Source organism: Capricornis sumatraensis, chromosome 12 (assembly GCF_032405125.1).
Source record: "Capricornis sumatraensis isolate serow.1 chromosome 12, serow.2, whole genome shotgun sequence".
Lineage (NCBI taxonomy): Eukaryota > Metazoa > Chordata > Mammalia > Artiodactyla > Bovidae > Capricornis > Capricornis sumatraensis.
In genome coordinates this window covers 34,744,499-34,771,807 of record NC_091080.1, presented here as the reverse complement: position 1 = coordinate 34,771,807, position 27,309 = coordinate 34,744,499, and positions in this window count along the sequence as shown.

Below are 27,309 nucleotides of genomic sequence, written 5' to 3'. Positions count from 1 at the left end.
CTTCTCCAGCTCTTCTTCTCCTGGGCTTCCTAGGTGGCGCTATTGGTAAAACATTCACCCGCCAGTGCAGGAGATGCAAGAGACAAGGGTTCAAGCCCTGGGTCAGGAAGAGCCTCTGGAGTAGGAAATGGCGACCCACTCCAGTATTCTTGGCTGGAAAATTTCATGGACAGGAGTCTAGTGGGCTACACTCTATGGCATCACAACGAGTCAGACACGACTGACCAGCTCTCCTCCTACCTCCCATGTATTCCAGACAGAAGTCAGTCACCAGTTGTACGTTCACAGATGCCCCTCGTCTATGGAAACCCAGTTCAGCCTCTTGCTGCCCTTCATTTCCTCCACTTCAGAGCAACTGGTGGTCCCAGGAATGTCAGCAGCTCAGTGAGTATAGAACTAAGAGTGAGATGGCAAATGTCTATCCTGTCAGGCACCCCCAATCTGGGTAAACACATCTCTCAGACCCACAACTTGGCCTGAAGGTTGGAAATGCCTCGCTAACTGCCTAGGCCAGTAGCTGCTTTTCCTCAGTGACCGTTTCTCTTACATAGGCCGACGGTGGTAGGGGACAGGTTTGACCAAATCTGTTATCTTTGAGTCAGTCTGGTTGAGATGTGTCCAGCACTTCTTTTTTAGACAGTAGAAGCATCTTTTGCCCATTTTCTCAGGTGTAAGGCTTTAACTAAAATTCCAAGAATATAGAATATATATCCCCATTTAGCATCTTGGCTATAAATTTTAATAACAAATGGAATTATAATTAACACTTATATGTCACATACAAACTATTTTTTAATTGTTCTTAAGAAGACTGGAGTGGGTAGCCATTCCCTTCTCCAGGGGATCTTCCCAATCCAGGGACTGAACCCAGGTCTCCTGCATTGCAGGCGGATTCTTTACTGCCTGAGCCACCAGGGAAGCCCAACAAGATACAGCTAAAACAAGATTTTAAGACAGAACGCAGTCATCTTTCTTTAATTCAATCTTTTAAAATGACTACTTTATGAAAACTTCCTTTTAATTTCTGCTTTATAAAATATAAAGCTTCTTCTTTCTATATATGATAAGAGTCCATCAGTTGCTACAAGCCAATCATGACAGTAACCACTTTTGCACAACAGCACACACATGTCAAGCATATGCTAGATGCTTGACAGATACCTCTAACTTTTAAAAACAACACTGCAAAGTCAGTATTCTCCTGCCATGTGTTTCATTTCACAAACAAGAAAAATGAGACTCAGAGAAGAACTGGATCAAGGTTACACAGCTATTAAAGACCCAGCATGTAATTCTGCCTGTCTGACACTAGAAGGTAGAGTCTTTCCATATCCATGTTATAACCCAAACAGAAGGTTATAGCTTTGCCTATTTTTAAAGTCACAGAATAACAGCTTTTCCCTGGTGGCTCAGATAGTAAAGAATCTGCCTGCAATGCTGGTGACCTGGGTTCAATCCCTGGGTCAGGAAGATCCCCTAGAGAAGAGAATGGCAACCCACGCCAGCATTCTTGCCTGAAGAATTCCATGGACAGGGGAGCCTGGCAGACTAAGTCCATGGGGTCACAAAGAGGTGGACATGGCTGAGCAACTAACACTTTCACTTTTCCCAAACTAGAATTCATCAAACACTATTCAACAGGAGGTAAGAAGGAGTACTGAGGAGAGGGCAGGGTATTCCAGGATCAAATAAGTTTGAGAAATGGTGGGTTAATAAAGCTGAATAGTTTTATTTACTTTACCATTTGTCAGAGACTTGACTTTTTTAAACAATGTTATTTATTGACATATAAAATTTGTGTGTATTTAATGTGGACAACTTGATGTATGCACACATTGTGAACAGATCGCCAACATCAAGCTAAATAACTTCTCTATCACTTTTACACAATTACGATTGTATGCGTGTGTTGAGAAGATTTAAGATCTATTCTCTTAACAAATTTCAAGTATTCAATATAGCACTCTTCACTATCATCAACACCGGATCTCTGAAACTCATCTTGCATAACTCAAACTTTGTACCCCGACACTTCCTCATTCCCCAGGCCGATGGATATTTTGACTGGTTGCAGAGAAAGAGAGGGAGATAGCATACAGTCACAGTGTTTCCCAAATTCCACACAACCCGCATTTATGGGAGGCTCTCTGGCTTCTCCCGGAACAGAACTCTGTGGTTCTATTGCTTCCTTCCTTCCCGACACAACAAGTTGCTCCAGGCTCACCGTCTGTATTCCCTGACATCATGCTCTAATTTGCTCTGTCACTTTTTTCCAGATTCTGTGCCTTGTTTCATAGAGCTTAACTTAGAATCACAATTCCTATGGTAATTAGTATGTTTTTGAATCAGTTCAATTATTTGACATGACAGACTACTCCAGTAATCTTTAATGTTAATGAAACTGCATTTAGAGAAGATAAGAATTAGGTTCATTATGAAGTATTTAATTTATACAGCCAATTATGAACTGGATGCATGAACAGAAAGAAGAGAAGAGAATGAAAGAAGGAGATAAGCCAAAGTAATTTCTATTTCATTTGAAATAGTCAGACAACTAGGTACTTGCTCCCTTGCTGCCTGAAAACTTTAACAAAGAGGTGGTTCTGCTTATCTCTGTCTTGAGATCTGGCTGGACAAGAAGTGAGGAAGGCCTAAGTTTTTCCAAAGACTCTATCTAATAAATACTCAAGGACTGCTCAGAAAGGAACCATCAAAAGATAAGGTTACTGCAAAAAGACATCACAGTTTACTGGTTTTGTTTTAAAACGTTTGGTCATCAGGCGAGAGAATGTTTGGTCTGACATAATACAATTTACAATGGACCATTCCTTATTGTCTCTACCTCAAACCAAAACCTTCCCCTTCAAACTAACTTTCAAAAAGTGGCTTATGATAATGGTATGCTGAGCAAAGGAACGCTGAGGATCACAAAATCCGATGGTCAACAATTGACTGAAAGTTTGAAGAAGATGAAAATTATTCTGGTGAATTAATATACACTATATGGCAGATTAAGGAAGTGTTAATTGTTAACATTACATTGCAAGGAGATAAAAAAGAGTTCCTTAGGACTATTTCCATTTTCTCAGAATTATGTATAATGTTGTGCTGCTATTAGAAAATCCTATTATCTCTCCATGGGACAAAGCTTCAGATGAGATATTAGAAAGTTCACACTCAGGCATTAATCAAAGCTTTCAACTTCATTCAAATTACAATTGTTTCCCTTCCCCCTACCCCCACCCAGTTGAATCATGTTCCAGGGGAGAAAGGCATTACCAGTTTTTCCTCTCTTTCTAGCTACTGTCTCAGACCCCTCTGAGGTTGTAGGGAAGAAAAATTAGGGAAACAGGAAAGTTCCTGACTGCCTGATGCTGTCTTAGTGGCCTACATTTTGAGTCTGAGAGATGTTTAAAGGTGATGCAGTGTTTTTGTATGCTTTTGTGGGGTTTGGACAACTTTCCCTTGCTTCATGGAGAATTTTCATCTGCACTTACCTATATGCCAGTGCTAATCTTGTTCCAAGCTCACTTTACTCCTAGAAATCTAGTGGTCTGCCTCTAGGTACCCTGCACTGAATCCCCTCTACTTCCCCAAGTAGCCTGTTAGACAGGACTTTACCCACAATAGCGCTCAAAGAGCTTAGTCATATCTAACTGTAGCCCACCAGGCTCCTCTGCCCATGGTATTTCCAGGCAAGAATACTGGAGTTTTCTTCCATATCCCACTCCAGGGGATCTTCCTGACCCAGGAATCGAATCCATGTCTCTTGCATCTCCTGCATTGGCAGGTGGATTCTTTACCACCAGCGCCACATGGGAAGCCCTCACCCACAATGGATCATGGAAAATTCTTGTGCTTCCTTTTCTCAGACAAACTAGGAATTCAGGCTCTCCCCTTTGGCAGACACCTCTTCAGCTCAGTTGTCATCATCTACCCAGCCCATCACTTATTTTTTCATCTCAGAGGGAGTTAGTCACCAGTATACCATGTCCTAAGAATTTCAGAGAACTTAGCGTGTGTTTGGAGAGAAGCGGGCCATCTCTAGGGATGACTAATTTAGCGCACGCACCATGATCTCAACCAGGTCATGACCATCCCCAGTCTATCAGCCTCGTCCTCTGATGGGGCTACAGGTGCCACCGCCTTATGACAACACCTAGAGGCAGAAAGAAGAACCTCCTCTCTGTCAGGTCTCCTTGCAGATGGAGAAGGAAAAGTCTCCCAGGAGCTGCCTGTGCAATTTCTCTTCCTAAGTACCGCATTCCCAAGCCTCGGCCCATCACCGGCAAGAATTATTACTGCTCTGGGGCTAGTGATGGGACTCACCTTCCAGAAAACAACTGGCCACTCAGAGAAGGGCAGAAACCCAGGCAAAGTCTGGATTCTGTTAGGAATAAGGAGGAGTGTTGTTAGGTGGGCTATCGCCCTGCTGTCCGCTGTTTGTGGAGATGGGGTTGAAAGTTCTGGAGTAGACCTTCTAAGAAAGGCTCATCGCAAAGTTGCTTTCATATAGCTAAGGCTTCTTTCAAGGCAAACTGAAAAGGCACCAACTTTCAGAGATCTCTGGGAGAGAGTTCCACACACTCAGAAAATCTCCCCACTGGAAAAGCTTTCCTGTTTGCCTCCAGATTTACATTCTTTTAAATAAGGACAAGGTCTTTAATTTCTCATAAATATTCACTGCATTGTATGTGAATAGCATCCCCTGGAGTATAAAAACAGAATTCAATATCGGTGGGGTTCCCTGGAGTTGTTCATCAAAGAAACCATTAAATACAAGTCTTTAGGGGGATATATGTTGCCAAGGAAGCACTCTAGGAAAAGTGAGTTTTGATCCATATATATATATGTGTATACACACTCATAAACATCATGTGTGTGCGCGCACATGTGCGTGTGCTCAGTCTCCATCATTCTGACTCTGAGACCCCATGGACGGTAGTCCACAGGCTCCCCTGTCCATGGAGTTTTCCAGGCAAGAATACTGGAGTGAGTTGTCATTTCCTTTTTCAAGGGGATCTTCCCAACCCAGGGTTGAACCAGTGTCTCCTGCACTGGCAGGCGGATTCTTTCCCAATGCGTCACCTGGGAAGCCCCAATACGCATCATACTTGATCCATAGCAGCTTTTTTTTTGGAGGGGTGGGGGCTGCGCCACAGGATCTGTGGCTTGTAAGATCTTAGTTCCCTGAACAGGGAACTAAGGTCCCAGGCCCCCTGCAGTGGAAAAGTGGAGTCCTTAACACTGGGCCACCAGGGAAGTCCCCATAACAGCTTTGACTGTGGAGAGAAGGCAACAGAACAATGTGTCTCTGACAGGGTCGTTGCCAGCTGGAGTCTTTATGTAATTAGGAAAAGACACCTCTTCCTCTGCGGTGGCAACCCCACCGGATGGTGTGGAGCCCAGACTTCCTATGACCTGGGGTCTGGTTATGGAAAGCTTTTGAGGAAAGGGAGTCTCCACCAAGAAAAGGAAAAAGCACTTACAGAAATGGGGAAAGTATTTTGTTTGGAGTTAATCTGCTTCCTTCCATTGTGGTCTCATCATCTCGCTACATTGAGGCCAAACTTTTGTGAAATCTGAGGTTTGTACTTATGTTTTTTCACCCATGTTACACAAGTTAGGACTATATCCTAAGCTTTCTTTCCTTCTCACTCCACATATTCTCCTTGGGTTAATGGACAGTTTCAGTTGATGAAACTGTCTTAGCTTTGATTCACATATATCTGCTCTGAACTCCCAATCTGCATATCCAGCCAATCCAGACCTCTCTCTTGGACTCTAGACTTGCCTACCCACCTATTTACTGGGGGCTTCACTAGGGGGTAGAAAGGTAGTTTAAATGATTTCATTATGTTTTTCTGTATTTTCTAAATGGTCTATAGTTAGCATGTATTTCTATAATCATAAAAATATTAATTGGAAGACAAACTAGCAGACATGAGAAATGTCAAGTGACTCTTTACTGTGTCACTACTCTGTGAGAGCTGCAATGCTAAAGGGCTTGTTTATTCTCATATTTAATCTCCTCTATAACAGTGAAGAGTGGGTATTATCATCTTCAGGTAACAGATGAAGAAACTGAGGCTCAAAGAAGTCATGGTCACGCAGCTAACAAATGACTGAGCTTGAATTTGAACCTAGAACAGTCTGGCTTCAAAACCTTTGATTTTCTGAATGGATGTGCTCTCCCAGCAACAGTGCAGACTCGGTGGGGAAGGAAACAAACAATAAAAGAACACATCCAAATTATATGCACTGTTCCTGAGGCCCTTTGCCTAACAGGACCTCATGTTTACTCCCCTTCCTTGTCTTTTATTCTCAAGTGGTGCAAGCCTTCTAAGCTTCTCTAAATACTTGGTAAAATGAGCTGGGAGACCACATGAGGCCTCCTTGCTCCTTTTAAGTGGTAGTCCCTTGTGGTTCAGCTGGTAAAGAATCTGCCTGCAATGTGGGAGACCTGGGTTCGATCCCTGGGTTGGGAAGATCCCCTGGAAAAGGGAAAGGCTACCCATTCATTATTCTGACCTGGAGAATTTTAAGCCATAGGTTTAGTTGGTCAATCTCCAATTATCCACGTCAAGGGCAAGTTGGGAGAGAACTGCAGGGTCTAGGAAGAACATAGATAACTGAATTCTATAGACAAGCCCAAATCCCAATGATGCTAATGGATTCCGCTTTCATTTATTTTTTAACTCTGTCTTGATTTTCTTTCCTTATTTCTGTCACTCATGATAAGACAGAGGTGCTAATCAACAGCAAAATGACCTAAAGGCAGCCAAAAGGCAAGAGAATAAAAGGGAAAGAGAAGTGTGTGGTTCCATAAATGGGATCTTTGTCTCTGTAATAGCAGGGTTAACACACATATGGTCTTTACTGAGTGTCATGTAACTCATTTCTTCTCACTATATGAGTCGTGTTCTTCTGTTATGCCCATTTTACAGGTGGTACAAAGAGGATACTGCAGAGTCGTAAAGCTAGCCATTGGTGGGGATGACACTGCATGCAGGTGTTCTGATTCCATGGTCCTCTCTCTCACCATTACACAGATGCATTCTAGAAGCTAATAAACTCATTAAGAAAAGGAGAATGCATTGAAGAAAAGAAAAGTTGGAGAACTCTATAGTTACTGTTCAGAAAGTCTCAGACGTAGATTTTTAAATGGATTTTGAGTGCTAATTTTTTTTTCTGGTTGCACTGTTGATTTACAATGTGGCAACAGTTCCTGAGCTAACACTTTAAAGAAATTATTTTTCTGATGCAAAGCCAGTTTTTTATTAGTCTAGTACCGAATAAAAAGTGAGACTTCCCTGGTGGTTCAGTGATAAAGAATCTGCCTACCAGTGCAAGAGACTTGGGTTGGATCCCTGGGTTGGAAAGATCCCCTGGAGAAGGAAATGGCAACCCACTCCATTATCCTTGCCTGGGAAATCCCATGGACAGATGAGCCTGGCGGGCTACAGTCCATGGGGTTGCAAAAGAGTAGGACACGACTTAAAGACTAAACAACAATAACAACCTGAAAAGTAATACACTTTACCTTAGAACTAAATCCCTGGTTGATAGATTACTGCCACCCTCCTAAAAATATATGCTTAAATGAACAGACAGATGATAAATAAATTTTTTCATCTCTCCCCTTGCACAGTTTTCCTCAATAATAAGATTTCCATCTTGCCTCCCTCATTTGTATGCATTGCACTTATCACATAACAGAACTTTCATTCAATTAGGGTTGTATTAAACCTTCATCATGTAGCTAATTCTGTTTCAAAATGTCAGAATCTACTGCCTCATGGAAAGCTGTGTATAGTCAGTTTACTCGTGACCCAGGTGTTCATAGTGTGCTTTGCTTGCCATCATGTTAATTAAATTACTTGTTGTATAAATTATTGCAGAATGTCCCAGATGATGGAGAGCAGGCAAATGTCAGGGTGCTCATTAACATCTCCTCAACAGTTGCAGGAAGGAAAGCATTGCTATTTGTCTCTGGTTCTCCCTCTCCCAAGTGGTTCTCAACCTCAGCTACACATCAGAATTGTTTGGAGATCTTTAAAAAATATGGATACCTGTGTCCCACCCGCAACGGTTCTGATATCATTGATCTGGGTATTGGAATGAGAGGTTTTAAGATACTTCCAGGTGATTCTAATGTGTCGCTGGGGTTAGGAATCCATTTCTCAGGGGCTAGCAAGGCTGTGGGCAGAAGCAGCAAATGAAGAGAGGTGTATTGTCCAAAACCACCCACATTTTTTTTACACTATGTGACTCACAAATCTCTGGGGCTGTCACCTTCCTCTATCTTTTAGAAGCTTTTTTTTTTTTTTTTTTTGGAAATAGATATAACCTTAGTATTTTATTTGAATTCAGTTCCTTTGGGTAATTGTTCTGTGAACTTATAAAATGTCTCAGCATTTCACTTGAGTCACTGAGACATCATGTAAACCAATAATTCTTTAGGACCCACTTGTGTATACTAGGAACACTGAAGCATTTTAATTGGGAGATTTTGGTTCTGGTCCAGTAGTTAAAAAATTGGAGAAGCATATTTACAAGCAGACAGGTTTCTGTGAAAGTTCCTGCAGCAACACAAAATTACACACCTGTGTTTACTTAATAGGACATATCCATCTTACTGATGATAAGTATATGTAACTGATTCAACAGGTTTTTGAAGAGCAAAAATACAATTATTTCCCTGACACAATGTGACTAAGAGACAGTTTCAACAGTTTCCCACAACCTACCTCAAGAAAGAATAAAGAATGTACCAAGAAGACAAAAGGGTATCCAGGAAACTGTTTACTGTCATTGAGCACGAGGTCCTTTCACCCCATTGAACTCCACCCCCCTTTAACATTATGTGACCATGGGTTAATTAGGTAGCCCATCCATGCCTCTGTTTTGTCATCTGCAGAATGGGATAATAGTGGAGTGGACTATAACTCCTGGGCTGATGAAGGTTAAGTAAATTAACACACCTAGAATTCTTAGAACCGACTTGGGCACTTGGTAAGTACTCAATAAATCTTAGCTAAAATAATGTTGTTGTTTTTTTCCAGTACCCTATGGTTGGAAGCCATCCATTTCAACCAAAAATTCAGCTGCCTCTGTGAGAGCAGAGCCCCAGGAAAGGTGACATCACTGGCCCTGGTGGACACAAGGGGAGGAGACTCATGGACCCCCAGCAGTAGTCTTTCGCCTTCTTCCTTTAATACTTACAGGATCAAATAGGCATCTTCTCCACATACTGGTTCCATTCCACTGCCTGAAATGCATTTTCCTCATTCTTCAGAACTTCAAGCTCCATGAAAGCAAGGATAATGTACATTTTCTTCACCAGTACACACCCAGTAGTTATCCTGGGGTCTGGCAGCACTCACGAAGTGGGAAACAAAGTGTTGATTAATCTGGGGGTCCTGGTAGGATAATATATTATCAGCTACTAACACTTCGGCTTAACTCAGAACATATACTTAAGTTCTGTTGTCTAATGGTTCTCAGGTGTGTATGAGTGTACCTGCTAAGGAGCTTCAGTCATGTCTGACTCTATGCTACCCTGCAATCCTGTGGACTGTAGCCCACCAGGTTCCTCTGTTCATGGGGATTCTCTAGGCAAGAACACTGGAGTGGGTTGCCATGCCCTCCTCCAGGGCATCTTCCTGACCTAGGGACTGAATCTGCCTCTCTTAAGTCTCCGGCATTGGCAGCGAGTTCTTTACTACTAATGCCACCTGGGAAGCCCAAATATAGCACAACTTCACTCAAATTAATTTAAGACTGTGTGTTTATAGTTGTGAATCAGAGAAATGTGAATGCTGAGAAATTTGAACACATCCTTGGAACACTGAGGAGGGAATCAATGAACAAAAATTTAGCAAGCAAGAAGTAGTGTTAAAGCTCAGGGCAAAGCCTAAGGAAGCAGAGAGATACAATAGAAAATGTTTTGTCAGCACTTGAAGGGGGATGTACTGAAATCCAGTCCCTCTCTACCAGGAACGTCCTTTGGCTTCAGTTTCCTTCTGAGAAAATCTCCACCCCCATCAGCCTACTCCAGGAAGTCTACGATCTGTGAGAGCTGAAGGTGAACCCTGGGGAAATCAAGTTGGAGAAGCCAAACATTGTCTTGAAAACTGGCAAGGGTGAAGAAAATTCTGGGGTTAGAGAATAACAGGAAAACTACTTCCTCACTGCTTCCAAACACTTCCCATGTAATAATGCCTTTGTGGCATGCCAGGTTGTGCTGGCTGCATCTATACACAAAACAAAGTGAACCATAAAATGTACCTCTGTGCCCAGAATTTTTATTGGAATTAAGTGCTCATCCTCTAAATTTTTGCCACTAACTCAATGACTTGCCGATTTACTTAAGGTAGACTATGTCATCTATTAGGCTGGTACAGAAGTAATTGTGGTTTCGGACCATGAATTTTAAATCATTATAAATAGGCTCAAAAATCTTTATTCATCAAAATAGGAACCATTACAATCAACACATTTTTTCCAACAAGAAATAAGTTTTGTTTAGTCCTGTGACGAAAAAAATCCATGCTTCAGGATTTGACAAACTCTTGGACAGGATTTTCTGCCTCTTGCTGGTTGTGGAAGCCTTTTTCCTGACAAAGTTGTTGAGAAGCTTGAAGAAGTGGTAGTCGGTTGGTGAGAGGTCAGGTGAATATGGAGGATGAGGCAAAACTTCGAAGCCCAATTGGTTCAACTTTTGAAGGTTTGGTTGTGCAATCGCAGTCAGACGTTGTCATGGAGGAGAACTGGGCCAATTCTTTTGACCAATGACGACTGCAGGAGTTGTGGTTTTCAGTGCGTCTCATCGATTTGTTGAGCATGCTTCTAAGATGTAATGGTTTCGCGGGGATTCAGAAAGCTGTAGTGGATCAGGTAGACAGCAGGCCACCAGTGACCATGACCTTTTATTGGTGCAAGTGTGGCTTTGGGAAGTGCTTTGGAACTTCTTCTTGGCCCAACCGCAGAGCTGGCCATTGTTGGTTGTCATATAAAATCCACTTCTTGTTGCACATAACAATCCAATTGAAAAATTGTTGTTGTTATATAGAATAAGAGACGACACTCCAAAACGACAAAATTTTTTTTTTTTTTTGGTCAGCTCATGAGGCACCCACTTGTCGAGTTTTTTCACCTTTCCAATTTTCTTCAAACACCAAATGGCAGTGGAATGGTTGATGTTGAGTTTTTCAGCAACTTCTTGCATAGTTGTAAGAGAATCAGTGTTAATGATTGCTCTCAGTGGGTCTTTGTCAATTCCCGATGGCTGGCCACTATGCTTCTCATCTTCAAGGCTCTCATCTCCTTTGCAAAACTTCCTGAACCACTGCTGAGCTATATGTTCGTTAGCACTTCCTGGGCCAAATGCATTGTTGATGTTGTGAGTTGTTTCCGCTGCTTTATGACCCATTTTGAACTCTGTAATAAAAAAACTGCCTGAATTTGCTTTTGTCTAATGTAATTTCTATAGTCTAAAATGAATATAAAATAAACATAAAAAGTAACTAGCAATAATTATTGCCAATAATTATTAAAGTAATTAGTCATAAGTAATATGGAATAAGTCATTAGCAAAAAACATAAAGCGAGAAATGTGCATTAAAATGAGGCATAACATAACCACATTCATTTCAGAATGTATTCCAGTATCAAACGACAAAGCTTAAAAATGTAAAACCACAATTACTTTTGCACCAAGCTAATATTTTTACAGTTTTAGTTTAAGGTGGGCTTCCCGGTGGCAGTAGTGCTAAAGAACTTGTCTGCCAATGCAGGAAACTTAAGAGACATGGGTTCGGTTGGGAAGAATCCCCGGAGAAGGGCATGGCAACCCACTCCAGTATTCTTGCCTGCAATCCCCATGGCCAGAGGAGCCTGGTGGGCTACAGTCCGTGGAGTCACAAAGAGTCAGACAGGACTGAAGTGACTTAGCATGCATGCACTGATGGTTTAAGGTGCTGGTTCTCAACCTTTCCTGCACATTTGAGTCAAGTGAGGAGTGTTTAGCAATCCAATACCCAGGCTGCACCCTAGGCTAATTAAATCCGAGTTCCCAGGGATTTAGTTCCCCAGGCATTAGTATTTCATAACTCCCTAGGTGATTTCAATGCACAGCCAAGGTCCAGAGCCACTGCTCAAAAGTAATATTTACTTTTCTTCATCTTTCTCATGACAATTGCAAAAATGAAACAAGACAGGAATTTAATCAAAAAAAGAAAAACTGCAAAAATTCACTCTATAAAGAATAAAACAGAACTTCATGGTAATTATATTATTTGCAGCCCTCACCAGATAAATGCCTGTGTTAAATACAACTTCTCTATGTCATTGTGTTATTCCTCAGCATCTGGCTAGAATTTAATACAGAAAAAACAAAAGCAAAATTACAGAAATATTGCTGTAAGATGTATCTCCTAGCGTGAGAAGCAGGACTTTGATCAATTATACCTTAAGAAAAGTAAGTGGACTTCAATACAGCTCAGAAGGTTTCCAACAGACATACGCTCTTAATTGGGCTCAAAGTCTTTGTTCTAACTATCTGTCAGAGTTTTTTGTTTTGTTTTGTTTTGAACTATAGTTGATTTATAATATTGCATATATTAGTTTCAAGTATACAACATTATGACTCGGTTAGCATTTTTCTGATTATAATTCACTATACATTATTACAGGATATCATATATAATTCCCTGTGCAATATAGTAAATCCCTGTTGCTCATCTATTTTCTGTATAGTAGTTTGTATCTCTTATCTAATCTGTTCTTTACCCTTTCCCTCTCTCCTTAAATATCGGAACATGAGGCGTGAACAAGGCTCTTTCCCAGAGGCAGAAGTCCTCTGTCCACCCAGAAATAAAGCAAAAGGGTCTTTACTATGCCTGAGATGGAGTTTGCCAGTAACCTAGTGGGCTGTGGGCTTGATAAAGATAAATCTTGACCTACAGGTTTTAAAGAATGTTCAATGTTTACACTCCAAATTGTAGAGTAAAATTCATACTAACTAACCTCGTGCTTCACAGACTAACTTAGTCTCAAGAGCCACGGGCTATAGACATCAAGACACATAAATTCCAATTCCAAAACTGAGTCACTCAGGTAAAGACAACAGACTTCTAAACAGACAGTGTCACCCACTTTTGGAGCATCACCAGACTTTTCAGGACAAGCCTGAGACAGATTTGTCACCAAAAGTCCACGAATACTGTATATGCTGGAGACATACTTTTGTTTTCACCTCTGTCCATTTCTCTGGGAACTAGAGTACACCGCTAAGCAGGGAATGTGTACGTAACCTGAGACTTGCTCTCTGTAAGTGGCTTTTCACTTATTCATCCAATGAACTTTTACAGAGTTTTTACTAAACACCAGTACTGGAGAAAAAGCACTGAGGGCTATCCTGGCTAAAGTAGGATTTAACACAGGCATTTACATCTGTTCTCTCTTTAATTCCCACTAAATGACAGCTGAAGACATAAAGCGTGGCAACACAGAGGACTGGAACTGAGAAACAGTCAGAAACACGTGGCAATGGAAAGGCAAATGGAGGAAAAGCAGCTGACCTTTTAGGCCAGAGATGACTGCAATCTATGCTGGCAGAAGTGGAAACTAAGGAGCAAAGTGATTTACCCCACAGAAGCCCAGAGCACGTCAGGAACTGGCAGTACCGGCTGTCTCTAAAAGGAAGGGCAACAGTGAGGCTGAAGACAGCAAGACCGGTCAAGACAGTATTTCAGAAGCAGCCAAAGACCAGAGGTTTACTCTCCAGAGAGGCTGAAGCAGAGGTGTTATTCTGTGGGCGGGGGATACAGCACAGCTGGCAGCGGGTGGGATGGCTGCAGTAAAAACAGGAATTAGGTGAAGGTCCAGGGACTTGTGTGACACCCCCCCCCCACATCCCCTGCAGGCCTTCTAGACCACGGGGAGTCGGGCCCAGGCTCCTACACAGGAGAATGGAAGACAGTTCAAGAGGCAGAATCTGAGCAACCCAAGGGAGAAGGACTGGGGGTCCCCAAAGGAACAGGGCAGCCAGATCACTTGGGAGTGAAGCCTGACAGGGAACAAACTTTGAGCTTTCACACAGAACTTCCAATCAACAACTGGATGACCTCAGTCTCAATTAGGACCAGACAAGGAAGGGTCGCTGGATGCTTGAGGATTAAAATAAATAAATAGGGGAAAGAAGATACTCAGAGAAGATACTGTAAAAACAAAGCCTTTCATTAACATCTCAGAGACGTGAGACTGCACCAATGAAATAAGAACAGAGGAAACATTCAGAGAACTAAAAGCAAACAACAACAACAAAACCTTTAAAAATAAATAAAATGAGAGTGCTGTTAAAGTTTTTTTAAAGTAGGAATGGGAAACTAATGTGGATGGAAAATGAAATGTATGAAACACTTCAAGAAATAGAACAGAATCAAGAAAAGGAAAACAGGATAGAAAAAGGCAAAAACAACAACAAAGAGAGCCCATTCAAACAACAGAAGTTCCAGGAACGGGGAACAGAATAAAGACAAATTCAAAAAATATACATTCCCAGGTTATTTGCTACTCACAATTGCTGTTCAACGATGTGTTCTAGGAGAAAGCAATGGCAACCCACTCCAGTACTCTTGCCTGGAAAATCCCATGGACAGAGGAGCCTGGTGGGCTGCAGTCCATGGGGTTGCTAGGAGTCAAACAAGACTGAGTGACTTCCCTTTCACTTTTCACTTTGATGCATTGGAGAAGGAAATGGCAACCCACGGGGGAGCCTGGTGGGCTGCCGTCTATGGGGTCACACAGAGTCGGACATGACTGAAGCGACTTAGCAGCAGCAGCAGCAGATGGGTTCTAAGCAGAGAATGGCATGACTAGAACAGCAGCAGTGGAGAAGGTGAGTTGAAATGGGTCCTGAGGAGGGAGGCTGAACGAGGAAACTAATCAGCAGACTCCTGCAGTGACCCTGCACACAGAAGAATTAAGCAGGAAGGGAGAGAGTGGTCGGCAGTGGGGAGGAGAGAGGGCGGAGGGCTGAAATGAGAGAGGGGACTGTGAAGGCTCCTGGGTGACCGCCGACGCAGGCGGACCAGAAGGCAGGGGCGCCGTCCATCAGGACAGGGGTACAGGGGGAGGACCAGACTGGAAGGGAACACAGTCAAACAGGTCAACTTGGAGCTGCTTATAGGCTGTGCACGTGGAGGGGCCCAACAGGTAGTCAGGCCCATGGGCATGTAGCTCAGCAGGGGGATGAACTAAATTCATCACTGCACAGGTGGCAGCAGAGTGTACTCACTTGAGAGAAATCACCCAGAGAAGACAGAGGAAGAAAACGGGATGGCCAAACTTGGATCCTGGGAATATCGGCCTTCAGTGAGTAGATTAAGGAACAGGAGTCACACAAAAAGATAATGCATGATTCACATACATCCAAACTGTGATTCTGTTACCCCAAAGAGCTCTCTGCTAGTCCTTAGAAATCTGTGGTTTCACTGAGTTCAGGCAACTTAGGAAAGGAAAAGAAGAATGAATCCTCTCCCCCTGTTGGCCAAGTAAGACACACATGAAGAAAAAGTAAAGAATGAGTCCCAGATGTATGGGCAACAGAACTGAAGATGGGCATAAGAGACCCAGAAAGAACGCTTTGGGAAGAAGACTTTGAGTTCCATTTTTTTAAGAAAACTGGCAGAGGTTAAGGGTAGGACCAAAAAGAAACTTTATCTTCTTGATCACATCATGCAATAAACAAGACTTGTGCAGATCACAGAACAGAATCTCCCAATGAACCTTTTCTTCTTTCCATGGCAACTGTCTCGCATGTGGCAAGTGAATTCAGCCTCTGCATGTTTAGAAAGCATAGTTTAACATATCACTGTGTGCATTTGGGATAACTGAGTTTGTTGCCTTTTAAAACAGTTCTAGAGGTTTTTATTAAAACGATCGGGTTGGGTGGCTAAGATAGGCGGGCACTATCTGATCTTTGGGCTTCCCTGGTGCTCAGTTGGTAAAGAATCCGCCTGCAGTGTACCAGACAAGGGTTCGACCCCTGGGTCAGGAAGATCCTCTGGAGAAGAAAATGGCAACCCACTCCAGTATTCTTGCCTGGAGAATCCCATGGACAGAGAAGCCTGGGAGGGCTATAGTCCATGCGCTTGCAGAGTCAGACACGACTGAGCAACTAAACCACCACCACCACTTGGACTTTAAGGCATCATCCATTGGATGCTTCTCTCTTAGGGAGCACAGGTAAGCTCAGAGAAGTTTTAGAAAATTTCAATGTACCTCAGAAACTCTGTTCTTCTATCTTTGTAGCAGTGGGTTCAGTGGTGCGAAAGAGAAAAAAAAAAAAAAGAGAGAGAGAGAGAGAGAGAACTGAGAAGAAGAAAAAGATCATAAGACCATCCATTATTTCTTGGCATTGTCAGAGCCATCAGAAACAATCTATAACACACACTGAATACGATGGGCTGCTGTCCATAAGGCAAAATATGCAACGTGCTCTGACTTGCAGTTAGAGAATGAATTAATTTTTGAAAAGAAGCTAAAGCAGTACCTCCAGAACAATAACAAGGAACCTTGTGCTACAGACCTTAACTGGCATGCAGTATAAGCTGGGGAACATTCTTCTTCCTTGCTCAGAAGTCAGACTCTAAAATAAGGATTGATAACAACATTGACCCTGTTCATAGGAAGGTTGTTAGGATTAACTTGGAAATCATTATAAAATTATCTTGCAAATTTTGTATTAGATCAGAATACCTAACTCCAGGCAACATATCTTTACAGTTGAAATAAAGTTTGAAATTTTCTAGACTGTTCATCATTGGCATAAAAATAGAATGGAATACAAATACATTTGCAAATGTTAAAGTCACTTTGCCCCTAGTGAGTTAATTTGGAACGATAGATTACACTGCTCAAGTAGTCACACAAATCAGCACGATTTTGGTTGAGTTATGTGCCAAATCCAGACAAGTTTTTAAAAGATATTTGATGGTTTTCATCAAATAAATTAACATAAATTTTAGAAATGTGGGTGTAAAAATATTGTATCAAACAGAGCTCTGGCAGATGGTTCAAGGAACTTTCGTAAAAATGTGGGCCAAGATAAGTAACTGATATCAAAGATGTTGATGCCCCCAAGAAATTAGCCACAGAAGAAGTGGACATAAAGAGACAGAGAAGATAAGACCTTTCAAGAAACCAAAGACTTGAAGAATCCAGATTCTGCCAGAAAAGTCTGCCTAAAGCAGAGATGGAACAGGGAAGATACAGCTCAATCTCCCTCTCCCACCACTTACCTTATTCACCTCTCCTTCAATATTTTTATTTGAGCATAAAATCTCTACTGGTTCAGATCACTAAATCCTAGTGCTGCTGCCTTTGCATGACAATGAGTAGATCACAGGCTTACAGACTTGATGCATAATTAGGTATTTGGGGAAATAAATACAATGCAAGGTAATAGTATAATCTGGCGGAGAAGGCAATGGCACCCCACTCCAGTACTCTTGCCTGGAAAATCCCATGGACAGAGGAGCCTGGTAGGCTGCAGTCCATGGGGTTGCTGAGGGTCAGACACGACTGAGTGACTTCGCTTTCACTTTTCACTTTCATGCATTGGAGAAGGAAATGGCAACCCACTCCAGTGTTCTTGCCTGGAGAATCCCAGAGACGGGGGAGCCTCGTGGGCTGTCATCTACGGGGTCGCACAGAGTCGGACACGACTGAAGCGACTTAGCAGCAGCAGCAGTATAATCTGGCTAACCTTAAGAAGCAATTATATTCATATTAAACATCAGTACTATGTTCTAGTCGCTGGATTTGGGACATGAAAGAGCCATGCTAAAGATTATCTGTTACGCTTCCCAACCTCCAGTCTCCTACTGGTGCTGACCACTGGTTGAAAAAAACAGAAGCCAGAGTCAGGGGACATGCAGTTCATAGGGTTAGCCTCCTAGGGGTCAGAGGAGGGTTGAGAAGGGCAAAAGTGGGTCTGAGGGATGGTCAGTGGAAGTAACCAACATAAATATAACCCTCAGGATTTTTAAGGCATCCTATCAGTCCAGCTTTAAAAATAAGGTTTGTGTCTTTCTTTTAATTTATTCATGAGTCACTGAAATATCCTACACTATGTTAATGTTACAGTAATTTCAATTGGCAACAAGTTCTATACAGGCCCAGGTTTTGATCAGGTATATATTTGACTGTAAGCAGCAAAAACACTAGTGGCTTTATTTATTTATTTATTTTTACAGTGACTTTAATAAGGTGGGATTCACCCATTTGAAGGGCTTCCCAAGTGGTGCAGAGGTAAAGAATCTGCCTGCCAATGCAGGAGGCAGAAGAGACGCGGGTTTGATCCCTGAGTCAGGAAGATCCCCTGGAGTTAGGCAATGGCAATCCACACCAGTTGCCTGGAAAATTCTTGCCTAGAAAATTCCATGAACAGAGGAACTGGTGAGCTACAGTCCATGGGGTCACAAAGAGTCAGACATAACTGAGTGACTGAACACACACACACACATACACACCCATAAGAAGTTTGGAGGTAATAGACTGCTGGCATTGTCAGCACTCAGGACACTGGAGCCAGAGTCAGCCATTTGGGGGGCTTTTAATTGATGCATTTCACCTCAAGGTTGCAAGAAAGCTGCTGCAGCTCCAGACATCATACCTTCAAGGAAAGAGGAAGGCAGAAAGGAAAAGAGCAATGCCAGTTGCATCTATCCATTTTTATCGGGAGAGCAAACACTTTCCTAGAAAGCTCAGCCAAATTCTACCTTTGTTTCACTGGCCCAACTACAGTGCACTTCTAACTATAAAAGAGGCTTTATAAGCACATATTTAGGCAAGTGTTTTTTGCCTTTAATAAAATCTGGCTTCTGGCAGCAAGTAGGAAGTGAGGAGATATTTAACAGGCAACTGAAAGTGTCTGCCACAGTTAAATATCATTCATATATTTTATGGTTTATTACATTAGCTACTCAAAAGAAACCCATTCATACTCATTAAACATTAGATAACAAAAAGAAATGCTCATTTATTCTTCCTTCTCTAGTGAATAAGCCAAATAGGTAGTGAGCCTGTCATGTGAAAGCCATTTTCAACTAACATCAACCCACTTCTCACAGAAGATGGGAGAATGGGAGAACTGATAAATATCTCAACTTATGAATATGATGCTGTCCTTCTCAGGATAATTATGTTGTGTTCTTGAATCCTAGTCCTTACTAGGGCTTATATTTAGTACTAATATATTTGCTTCTCAAAACTAGCCTAATTATGCTGTTAGTGAATTCATATTTAATTCCCAAATATACCCACTTCCACATCATCTCTATAAGACTCTGTGATCTATTGATTGCTATGCAAAGACAATGGCACTAGGATTTGGAAATCTGATTCAGTAGAGGTTTTATTATCATTAGAAATATTACATAAGATGTTCCTGGATGTACCATTTTGATCAGTTACAAAAGATAACATGCTATAGACCAAGAGATATTATACTCTAATTACTGCCTTCTATTCAATGATCCCACTGCTCATGTTAATGAATAGCTGCCAAGTAATAGTCATTTAACAGAGAAGGGAGCACAGAAACCACATTTCAGACTTCAATATGGCAGTGATCCATCCCCCTTGTACAAACCCAGCATGGTGTATGACCTTGAGTTGCTGTCATTTCAGTGGTTTTTTTATTTTTTTTAACCATTGTTTTATTCTGCATTGCATCTATTATTCATATGAATCCTAGGGCAAAGCTAATTTTCCTGCCACATCACCTTGTTCTGTCACACAAACTTTCTGGCCACTTCTGCCCCAGAGCACTCTTGATGGAAGCATTTGTTATACAATCCGTCTACAATGTGGGCTTAACTTGGCACTGACTCACAAAGGGGAAGGCGAATCGCATTTTATAGTGCTGAGTTTAAAATCTGAACAATTCAGGTACATCCAAAGCACTGAGACAATGACATTTCAAAGGCAGCCAGGTACAAAACACTAAATGATATTCAAACTGATATTCAGTCAACCTGTTTTATGCTTTAGTTCATCAGTATTGTTGACATACAACAGAAGAAGATTCCACGGCCATAGTGAGCCCCAGTAGACTGCAGACTATAACTCTTGTGACGCTTTAAAAATTAAAAGTTTGAAATGGGGCTGGATGATCAAGAAAGTCGGTCCTTCATATACTAATATTATGAACAAAAAAACCTTAGGCATCGCCTGAGATGTTTCCTTAAAACATAGCTAGTAGGACATACCACAGTTTTCCCTCTTTTTCTTTTATCCCTTCCTCTATCATACTGCTGAGAACGTGGGTTGAGCTCTTAGCACCATTTTGGATCACGAGGATAAAGGTCACATCTTAGGGATGGTGGGATAATGAACTGGAAGCAGCTTGGGTGCCTGAGGACTTCAAGGACCAGCTCTGGACTTTCTACTCTGGAATCCCTATGTGAAACTGAAACAAGCTTCTGTCTTGTGGGTCTTTATCACTCACTGTCAAACACAATGCTAGCAGCTACAAGCTCAAGTATTAACAAAAACAACAGCTAATATTTATTGACCTCTGACTTAGTTGGATAGTGTGCTGGGCACTTTATTTGTGTTAGCATCTTCAACCTTCACAACAACCCAATGAGGCACGTACTGCTTTACAGAGGAGAAAACTAGAACTTGAGAAAGATAATTAACTGACCAAGGTGATGCAGCCAGTGAGTGGTAGAAATGGGACTCAAGCCCAGGCATTTGACTCCAGCATCCATGCTTAGGACATTAACCATGGTGGAGGCCATCTTTATAAGTATGACTCTATTTCCTCTACATAGTACATCTATCTCATTTTGAGTAATATTTATGTTTGCCTTAGTTTTTGGAACTCCCCTACTTCCAAACCCCCTACTTGTTCAACAAAAGCTTACTTTAATAGGTTACAATACTCTGTGTTATCCCAAGGTTAAGGAAGACAAGTGAAATTTATTCTGATGGAATAAACATCGGAATTTATGCACGTAACTGTCTTGTGCTCTGTAGCAAAAGACATAATTTCATTCTTCTAAATGCTGCACAATAGGGAAAAAAGAAGTGAAGGATAGAGACAATATCTTGAAGAATGATTCAGTAAGGAAGGAAGTGGTCAGAGAACAACCTGAATTCAGTACTCTTTCAGTGCAATCTTCCACAACGACGTATTTAAAGTACTTTATAGATCAGCAGCTTAAATTATTTTTTAAAAAGCAACTGTCATTATCCATAAGAGGAAAATATATTTACTCCATACTTAGGGTGGCTGGTACTTAAGGTCATTTTATGCAAATGATATTTTTGTTGATAAAGTCAAGGACAAGGAAACCCAGTTTCTATGTAAGTACTAGACTTTTTTTTCTGGACCCTGGGCTTTTAAATGTAATTAGGATATTGGAATGTCCAAAGAGAAGTATACATGAAAGATGAAGGAGATTGGAATTAACCCTTTAACCTTATTCCACATGACTAGAACCTCATATCAAATGCTAGTTTCACAATTTAAGACTCAGAATTTTGAGATAGAAGGAAGTCAAGAGGCCACAGTCCAGTGCCTTAAATTACAGAGGGAAAGAGGTCCAGTAAGCACCTGGTCAAGACTACACAGTAGGAAGGACGACAAGTAGAAGTCAGAATCCTGAATCCCTCATTGACGCTCCATCCTTTAGGCCATATGGCTCAAGAGAGACACAGAAAGCTTGGAGAACCTCGGAAAAGGCTGAGGGCTGGAAAACAGTGTAATGAAAGGTCAGAAGATCTGGGATTATTTAACTTGAAGGGAAGAGACCAAAGAAATGATTTAATAATTACTCAGTGCAAAAAAAAAAAGGCCAAAAACAGAACAAATAAAAAACAACCAACAATCATTTTTTCTCTCCTAGTGAGACAGATAATAAAGTCTTCTTCACAGTGTTGCCCATGCCTGTCTTTCTGTTTTAAATATCGTTCTCCTTTACTCTCCACCTACCCAAATGCTGGGCATCCTTGCTGGCTCAGCAGTAAAGAATCCACCTGCAATGCAGGAGACACAGGTTCAGGCCCTGGGTCTGGAATATTCCCTGGAGAAGAAAGTGGCAACCCACTGCAGTATTCTTGCCTGGGAAACCCTGTGGACAGAAGAGCCTGGAGGGCTACAGTCCATGGGGCCGCACAAGAGTCAGACATGACCTAACGATTAAACAACAGTCCAAATACAACTTCATTTCAGTGTCATTAGACAAGGCCTGCTGCTGCTGCTGCTAAGTCACTTCAGTCGTCTTTCTAAACCGTCCCCAGATGAGTCCATTAACACTGAACCTTATTTTCTCAGGTTTCCTCCTTTAGCACTTATGGTTAGGACCGCAGAGATTGACACACGCATTGTCATCATGACTAAATGTTTCACTGGGGTGTTTCTCCTTTGGAGAAATCTATTCTAATCCTTCAACTCATAATCTGCCTGTCATGTAAACCTCCATGGAACTTCTATCGTGGTTAGGGTTGAGCTTAGAATAGAAACTCAATACTTAATAGAATTTAATCAATCCGGGGCATTGTAATTTATGTCAAATATACGATATATTTTTCTAATGATGAATTAAGTAGTATTTAAGTAATCATTAAGTAATATACTAATTATACTGTAAACTTTCTTAAAACCAGATATATTATCTATCTGCAAAATTTAAGGTCTGAAGGTTCAAGGATGGACAGATGAACCATAATCCTTTCTCAAGTCTGAGCCTTATGATTCTGTCATTATCTACATTGACTTAAACAATACGTACTCTCTAGATCTCAAGGTTTCAGCTATCTCCAACATTGACTCAAACCACTTCAAAGTCAAACTGATGAATCAATCTATGAGATATTTGTAATAAGTTTTCTGTGGCACAAAAATAAACAGCTGATTCAATAATCATGTGATTAGAATGTTCCAATTCTATCCATGCAATGAGAACCACATGCTAGAAACCATATATACTGCTCTGATGTTACAAAAGATGAAGGATTATAGATGCACTTACCTTTTATGGATCTATTACCTCTAGTAGTTATAGAATATGATGGTTTCATAAATTTTTCTGGAGACTATTTTTTCAATTTTCTTATTTGTACTCATGCATTTATTAAAGTAACTGATATACTAGAGAAGAGATCACTAAATAACCTTGGCAGATGAAGAGAAGAAAATCCCTTACAAGAGACCAACTTGCTGCATATTTTAAAAGATCACTTTTACAGATCTCTATGGCTGTTTTAACTGACATCACTCTAATCTCATGCTTCCGAGGGTTTTACCTTCACTATAAAACATATGCATGGGGATTTGCCCTTTTATTAGCATGTCAATCTATTAATATAATAAATATGATATTTGAGATAACGAACTACCTGATCTCCAGTGGAGATCATTAAAATGTTGCCTCTCAAATTGCCTTCCTAAGGGGCAGACCTCTTTAAAAAATTGATGGGAGTCATGAATTGAACTTGTGAAATTTGTAGAATCTCCTTTCAGTAACAGCTATAAGTTTCCTATAGACAAAGATGGTATTTGGCTCACTCTGAGAGGCTTCCTTGTCTAATAATGTGAAATATAATACAATTTTAGAATAAGCAGACCTTCAAAATGTCATTTTAGAATGACATTTTAAATGCTTAATGAAAAGCAAGAGCCTAAGTGTCTTTGTCACTGCAATTTATTTCAAGATTCTACTTCGCCTGATTTAGGGTCACTTGAAAAACAGCCAGTGTGACAGCAGGATTTGAAAAGTGGCAGTGTCTGGAATAGACAGTCCTTCCAATGCCAAGGTGGATCCACAGTGAAGTTAACAAGGCTGACCCTTTGGGGCTCTCGCTTGCCCAGGTCTATGAAGGCAAGAAGCTATGAATGTCCCAGTGTCCTAGGAGGGGCCAGCAAGCCAGGTGCTAATCAGGAAGCATTCCTATGTGTTCATTTCTGGTAAGTTGGCCTAAAGAGATCTCTGAATCTTCAAGCCTTCCATAATTTGTTGTGATTTACTTTTTTTTTTTTTTCATTTTAACTAAGATCTCTTTTATAACTATGTATTTGTTTTTTTCCTAGAGGGATCCCAAAGTCATGTGAATCTTAGGCCCTATAAAACCTAGATTTGCTCCTGCCCAACAGCTAGAAGGATTTCATTACAAATGAAATTTGTTGCAAAGAATCTTTTTAACTGACATTTTCTAACAGAGTTCAATTAGTTACACTAAGGCCCTCAAAGTAATTTGTGTGAACGTAGCCAAATGGTCTGCATAAATCATCATTCGGATACTGGGAGTTAATGATGTGACACGAAGCCTCAGAGATAAATGAGAGCCCTAATTTAGATGTAGCACCACGGACTCTTAAAACAATAGGTGGATCAGTGCAATAGAAATAACCAAGCAGATGTTAATTCCCAACTTATTACCAAATAGTAAACTCCTACAGAAATTGCATGAAGTTCTGACACACCTCGAGTAAAAGTTAGGGGCAAAGGCATAATCTATCCTGTATCGAACAATAATCAGTACTGAGGCTGAAAAGAAGAGCTTCATTTGGGGTCTTAAGAATTGGAATTCAGAAGACACAGATGGGTAAAACTGTTTAGAGTTGTCCCGGAGAATACAAAGTGCCTGGGGCTTATCAGGGGCTTCCCTTGTAGCTCAGTTGCTAATCAAGGCAAAAGCCACAAGGTTGTTTAAAAACTGTGACTGACCCTGATGCAAGAAAGGAAATATTTGTCCTTAAGGGATAAGCTGTCACAAATTATTTTAGAGTAAGTAAGGGCTTCCCTGGTGACTCCGTTGGTAAAGAATCTGCCTGCAATGCAGGAGACCTAGCCAGGTTCAGTCCCTGGGTCAGGACGATCCCCTGGAGAAGGGAAGCAGTGAGAAAGCTACCCACTCCAGCATCCTTGCCTGGAGAATCCCACGGACAAAGGAACCTGGTGGGTTACAGTCCATGAGGTCACAAAGAGTCAGACACAACTGAGCAACGAACACTTTCACTTTCAAGGGTCGGATACATATCTTGAGTTTTTGGGCTGCTGTTCTGGATGCCTATGTTAAGATAAGAAGTGGTCCAAGTTCAGATTTCATCTGGGGTGAGCAGTGCTTGAGTCACACTTCTTCAGTGGCCTCTCAGCTCTATTTCAGATGGCTCTCTTGTCAGTGCTGACTGCATTTTGATTCTCCTTTTATACCTGAAACCTCTCTGCAAAAACTGAGTTCAGACAAACTGAAAAAATTCAGAAGTCAGTGCATACCATGACAAATAATATGGTGCAGAGACTCAAGTCAGTGTGACAAAAGGAAAAAAAAAGGTATCAAAGAATCACTAGTCCCTCTGAACATCATGCATTGTGCTGACTCTATCCTGCTGAGCTAAGGCATCACAACTAGAACATGGATCCACTTCTGAGTCACTGATACTTGTCACTTATCCTGCAAGAGGTGGGCTGCTGCTGCTACTGCTGCTAAGTTGCTTCAGTCGTGTCCGACTCCGTGCGACCCCATAGATGGCAGCCCATCAGGCTCCCCCGTCCCTGGGATTCTCCAGGCAAGAACACTGGAGCGGGTTGCCATTTCCTTCTCCAATGCATGAAAGTGAAAAGTGAAAGTGAAGTCGCTCTGTCGTGTCTGATTCTTCAGGACCCCATGGACTACAGCCTACCAGGCTCCTCCATCCATGGGATTTTCCAGGCAAGAGTACTGGAGTGGGTGCCATTGCCTTCTCCTAAGAGCACGTAAATTGTCAGCACTCAATTAGGAAAAGAATATTTATCTCACTTTTAGCTTCATGTCTTACTAACATGTCCTATACTTTAGAAAATTAACCAACATTAATAGCAAGGATATGACAGTCCTCCACTGGAGTTAAGATGGTTGTTTTTAAAAATAAATCATTTTAAGGTAACTTACATCATCTGAATGAGATAAACTTTTAATATTGAAGGCAAATCTTTTTAAAATATTCCCCACAAAACTTAACAAGTCAGAAGACAGTCTCTCCCAAGAAAACAAGTACAGCTTCTGGGCCTAATGGGTAAAGGCAATGTTGGTGGGAGATGGCCACTGGGGAGGGGTGGAGACAGGAAGACAGAAGATCAAGGTTAAAGCTTGTGAGAAGATTCACACAAGACACAAGACTTTCTCAGGAGAAATTAGTCTTTAGCCAATGCCTTAGGACAGCAGTACCCCAAATATGGGCTATCAGCCTCTGAGGGTCACTGACGTTACTTTCGAGTATAAACTTACAACTATTTTAATAATAATACTGGGACATTATTTGTCTTTTTCATTTCGCTGTTTTGCATAGTGAAGTCACTCAGTCATGTCTGACTCTTTGCGACCCCATGGACTGTAGACTACCGAGCTCCTCTGTCCATGGGATTTTCAGGCAATAGTACTGGAGTGGATCGCCATTTCTTTCTCCAGGGGATCTTCCCGACCCAGGGATTGAACCTGGTTCTCCTGCATTGTAGACAGATGCTTTACCGTCTGAGCCACCAGGGAAGTTTTGCATAGATGGTACAAAAGCAATGATGGGTAAAGTTGTTGGTGGCGAAACCCAAATCGAGGCAATGGCTCCTAAGTGTACTGGCATCATGTGCTGGCTTCACGTGAAATCAGTGTGCTACTCTAATGCACATTGTACTTCACTGCCACTCACTGGCAGGAGGGGAAAAAAAGCCAGAGAACAGTTTCACCTTACAATTACTGTTACAAAGCAACACAAATTATTTACTTTATTAAATATCAGTCCTTAGATGTACTTGATTTTTTATAATCTGATGAATCTGTGTGCCCCTGCTACACACTGAAGTATGATGGTTGTCTCAAAATCAACAGTTGGACAGTTGCTTGACTTGTGAGCTGAATGAGCAACTTTTTTCAGAGACTGCCATTTTTACTTGATTCAGTGAAGAATCATGTTTATTTAGACATGAGTATTTGGCAGAAACTTTCTCAACAATGAACCGATGAGACTGTCACTTCAAGGAAAACAACTGACAGTTTTGTTGCCAAGGATAAGATTCAAGATTTGCAGTGAAAATCAGAATTTTAGAAAAACTGTATCTACCAGTGTAAGCCTGGCAGTTTTTCAATGCTCAAAGACTTTTCTGATGATTAGCAACATTAACAGATAAAATATTTTACACTTTACAATGAAATATGCCAACATTTGAGAGAGCTGAATAATTCAAAGAATCAATATTCCAAATGACCAATGCATCATGTTACAAAATATATGGGTAAAATATCAATTCAAAGCACAAAATA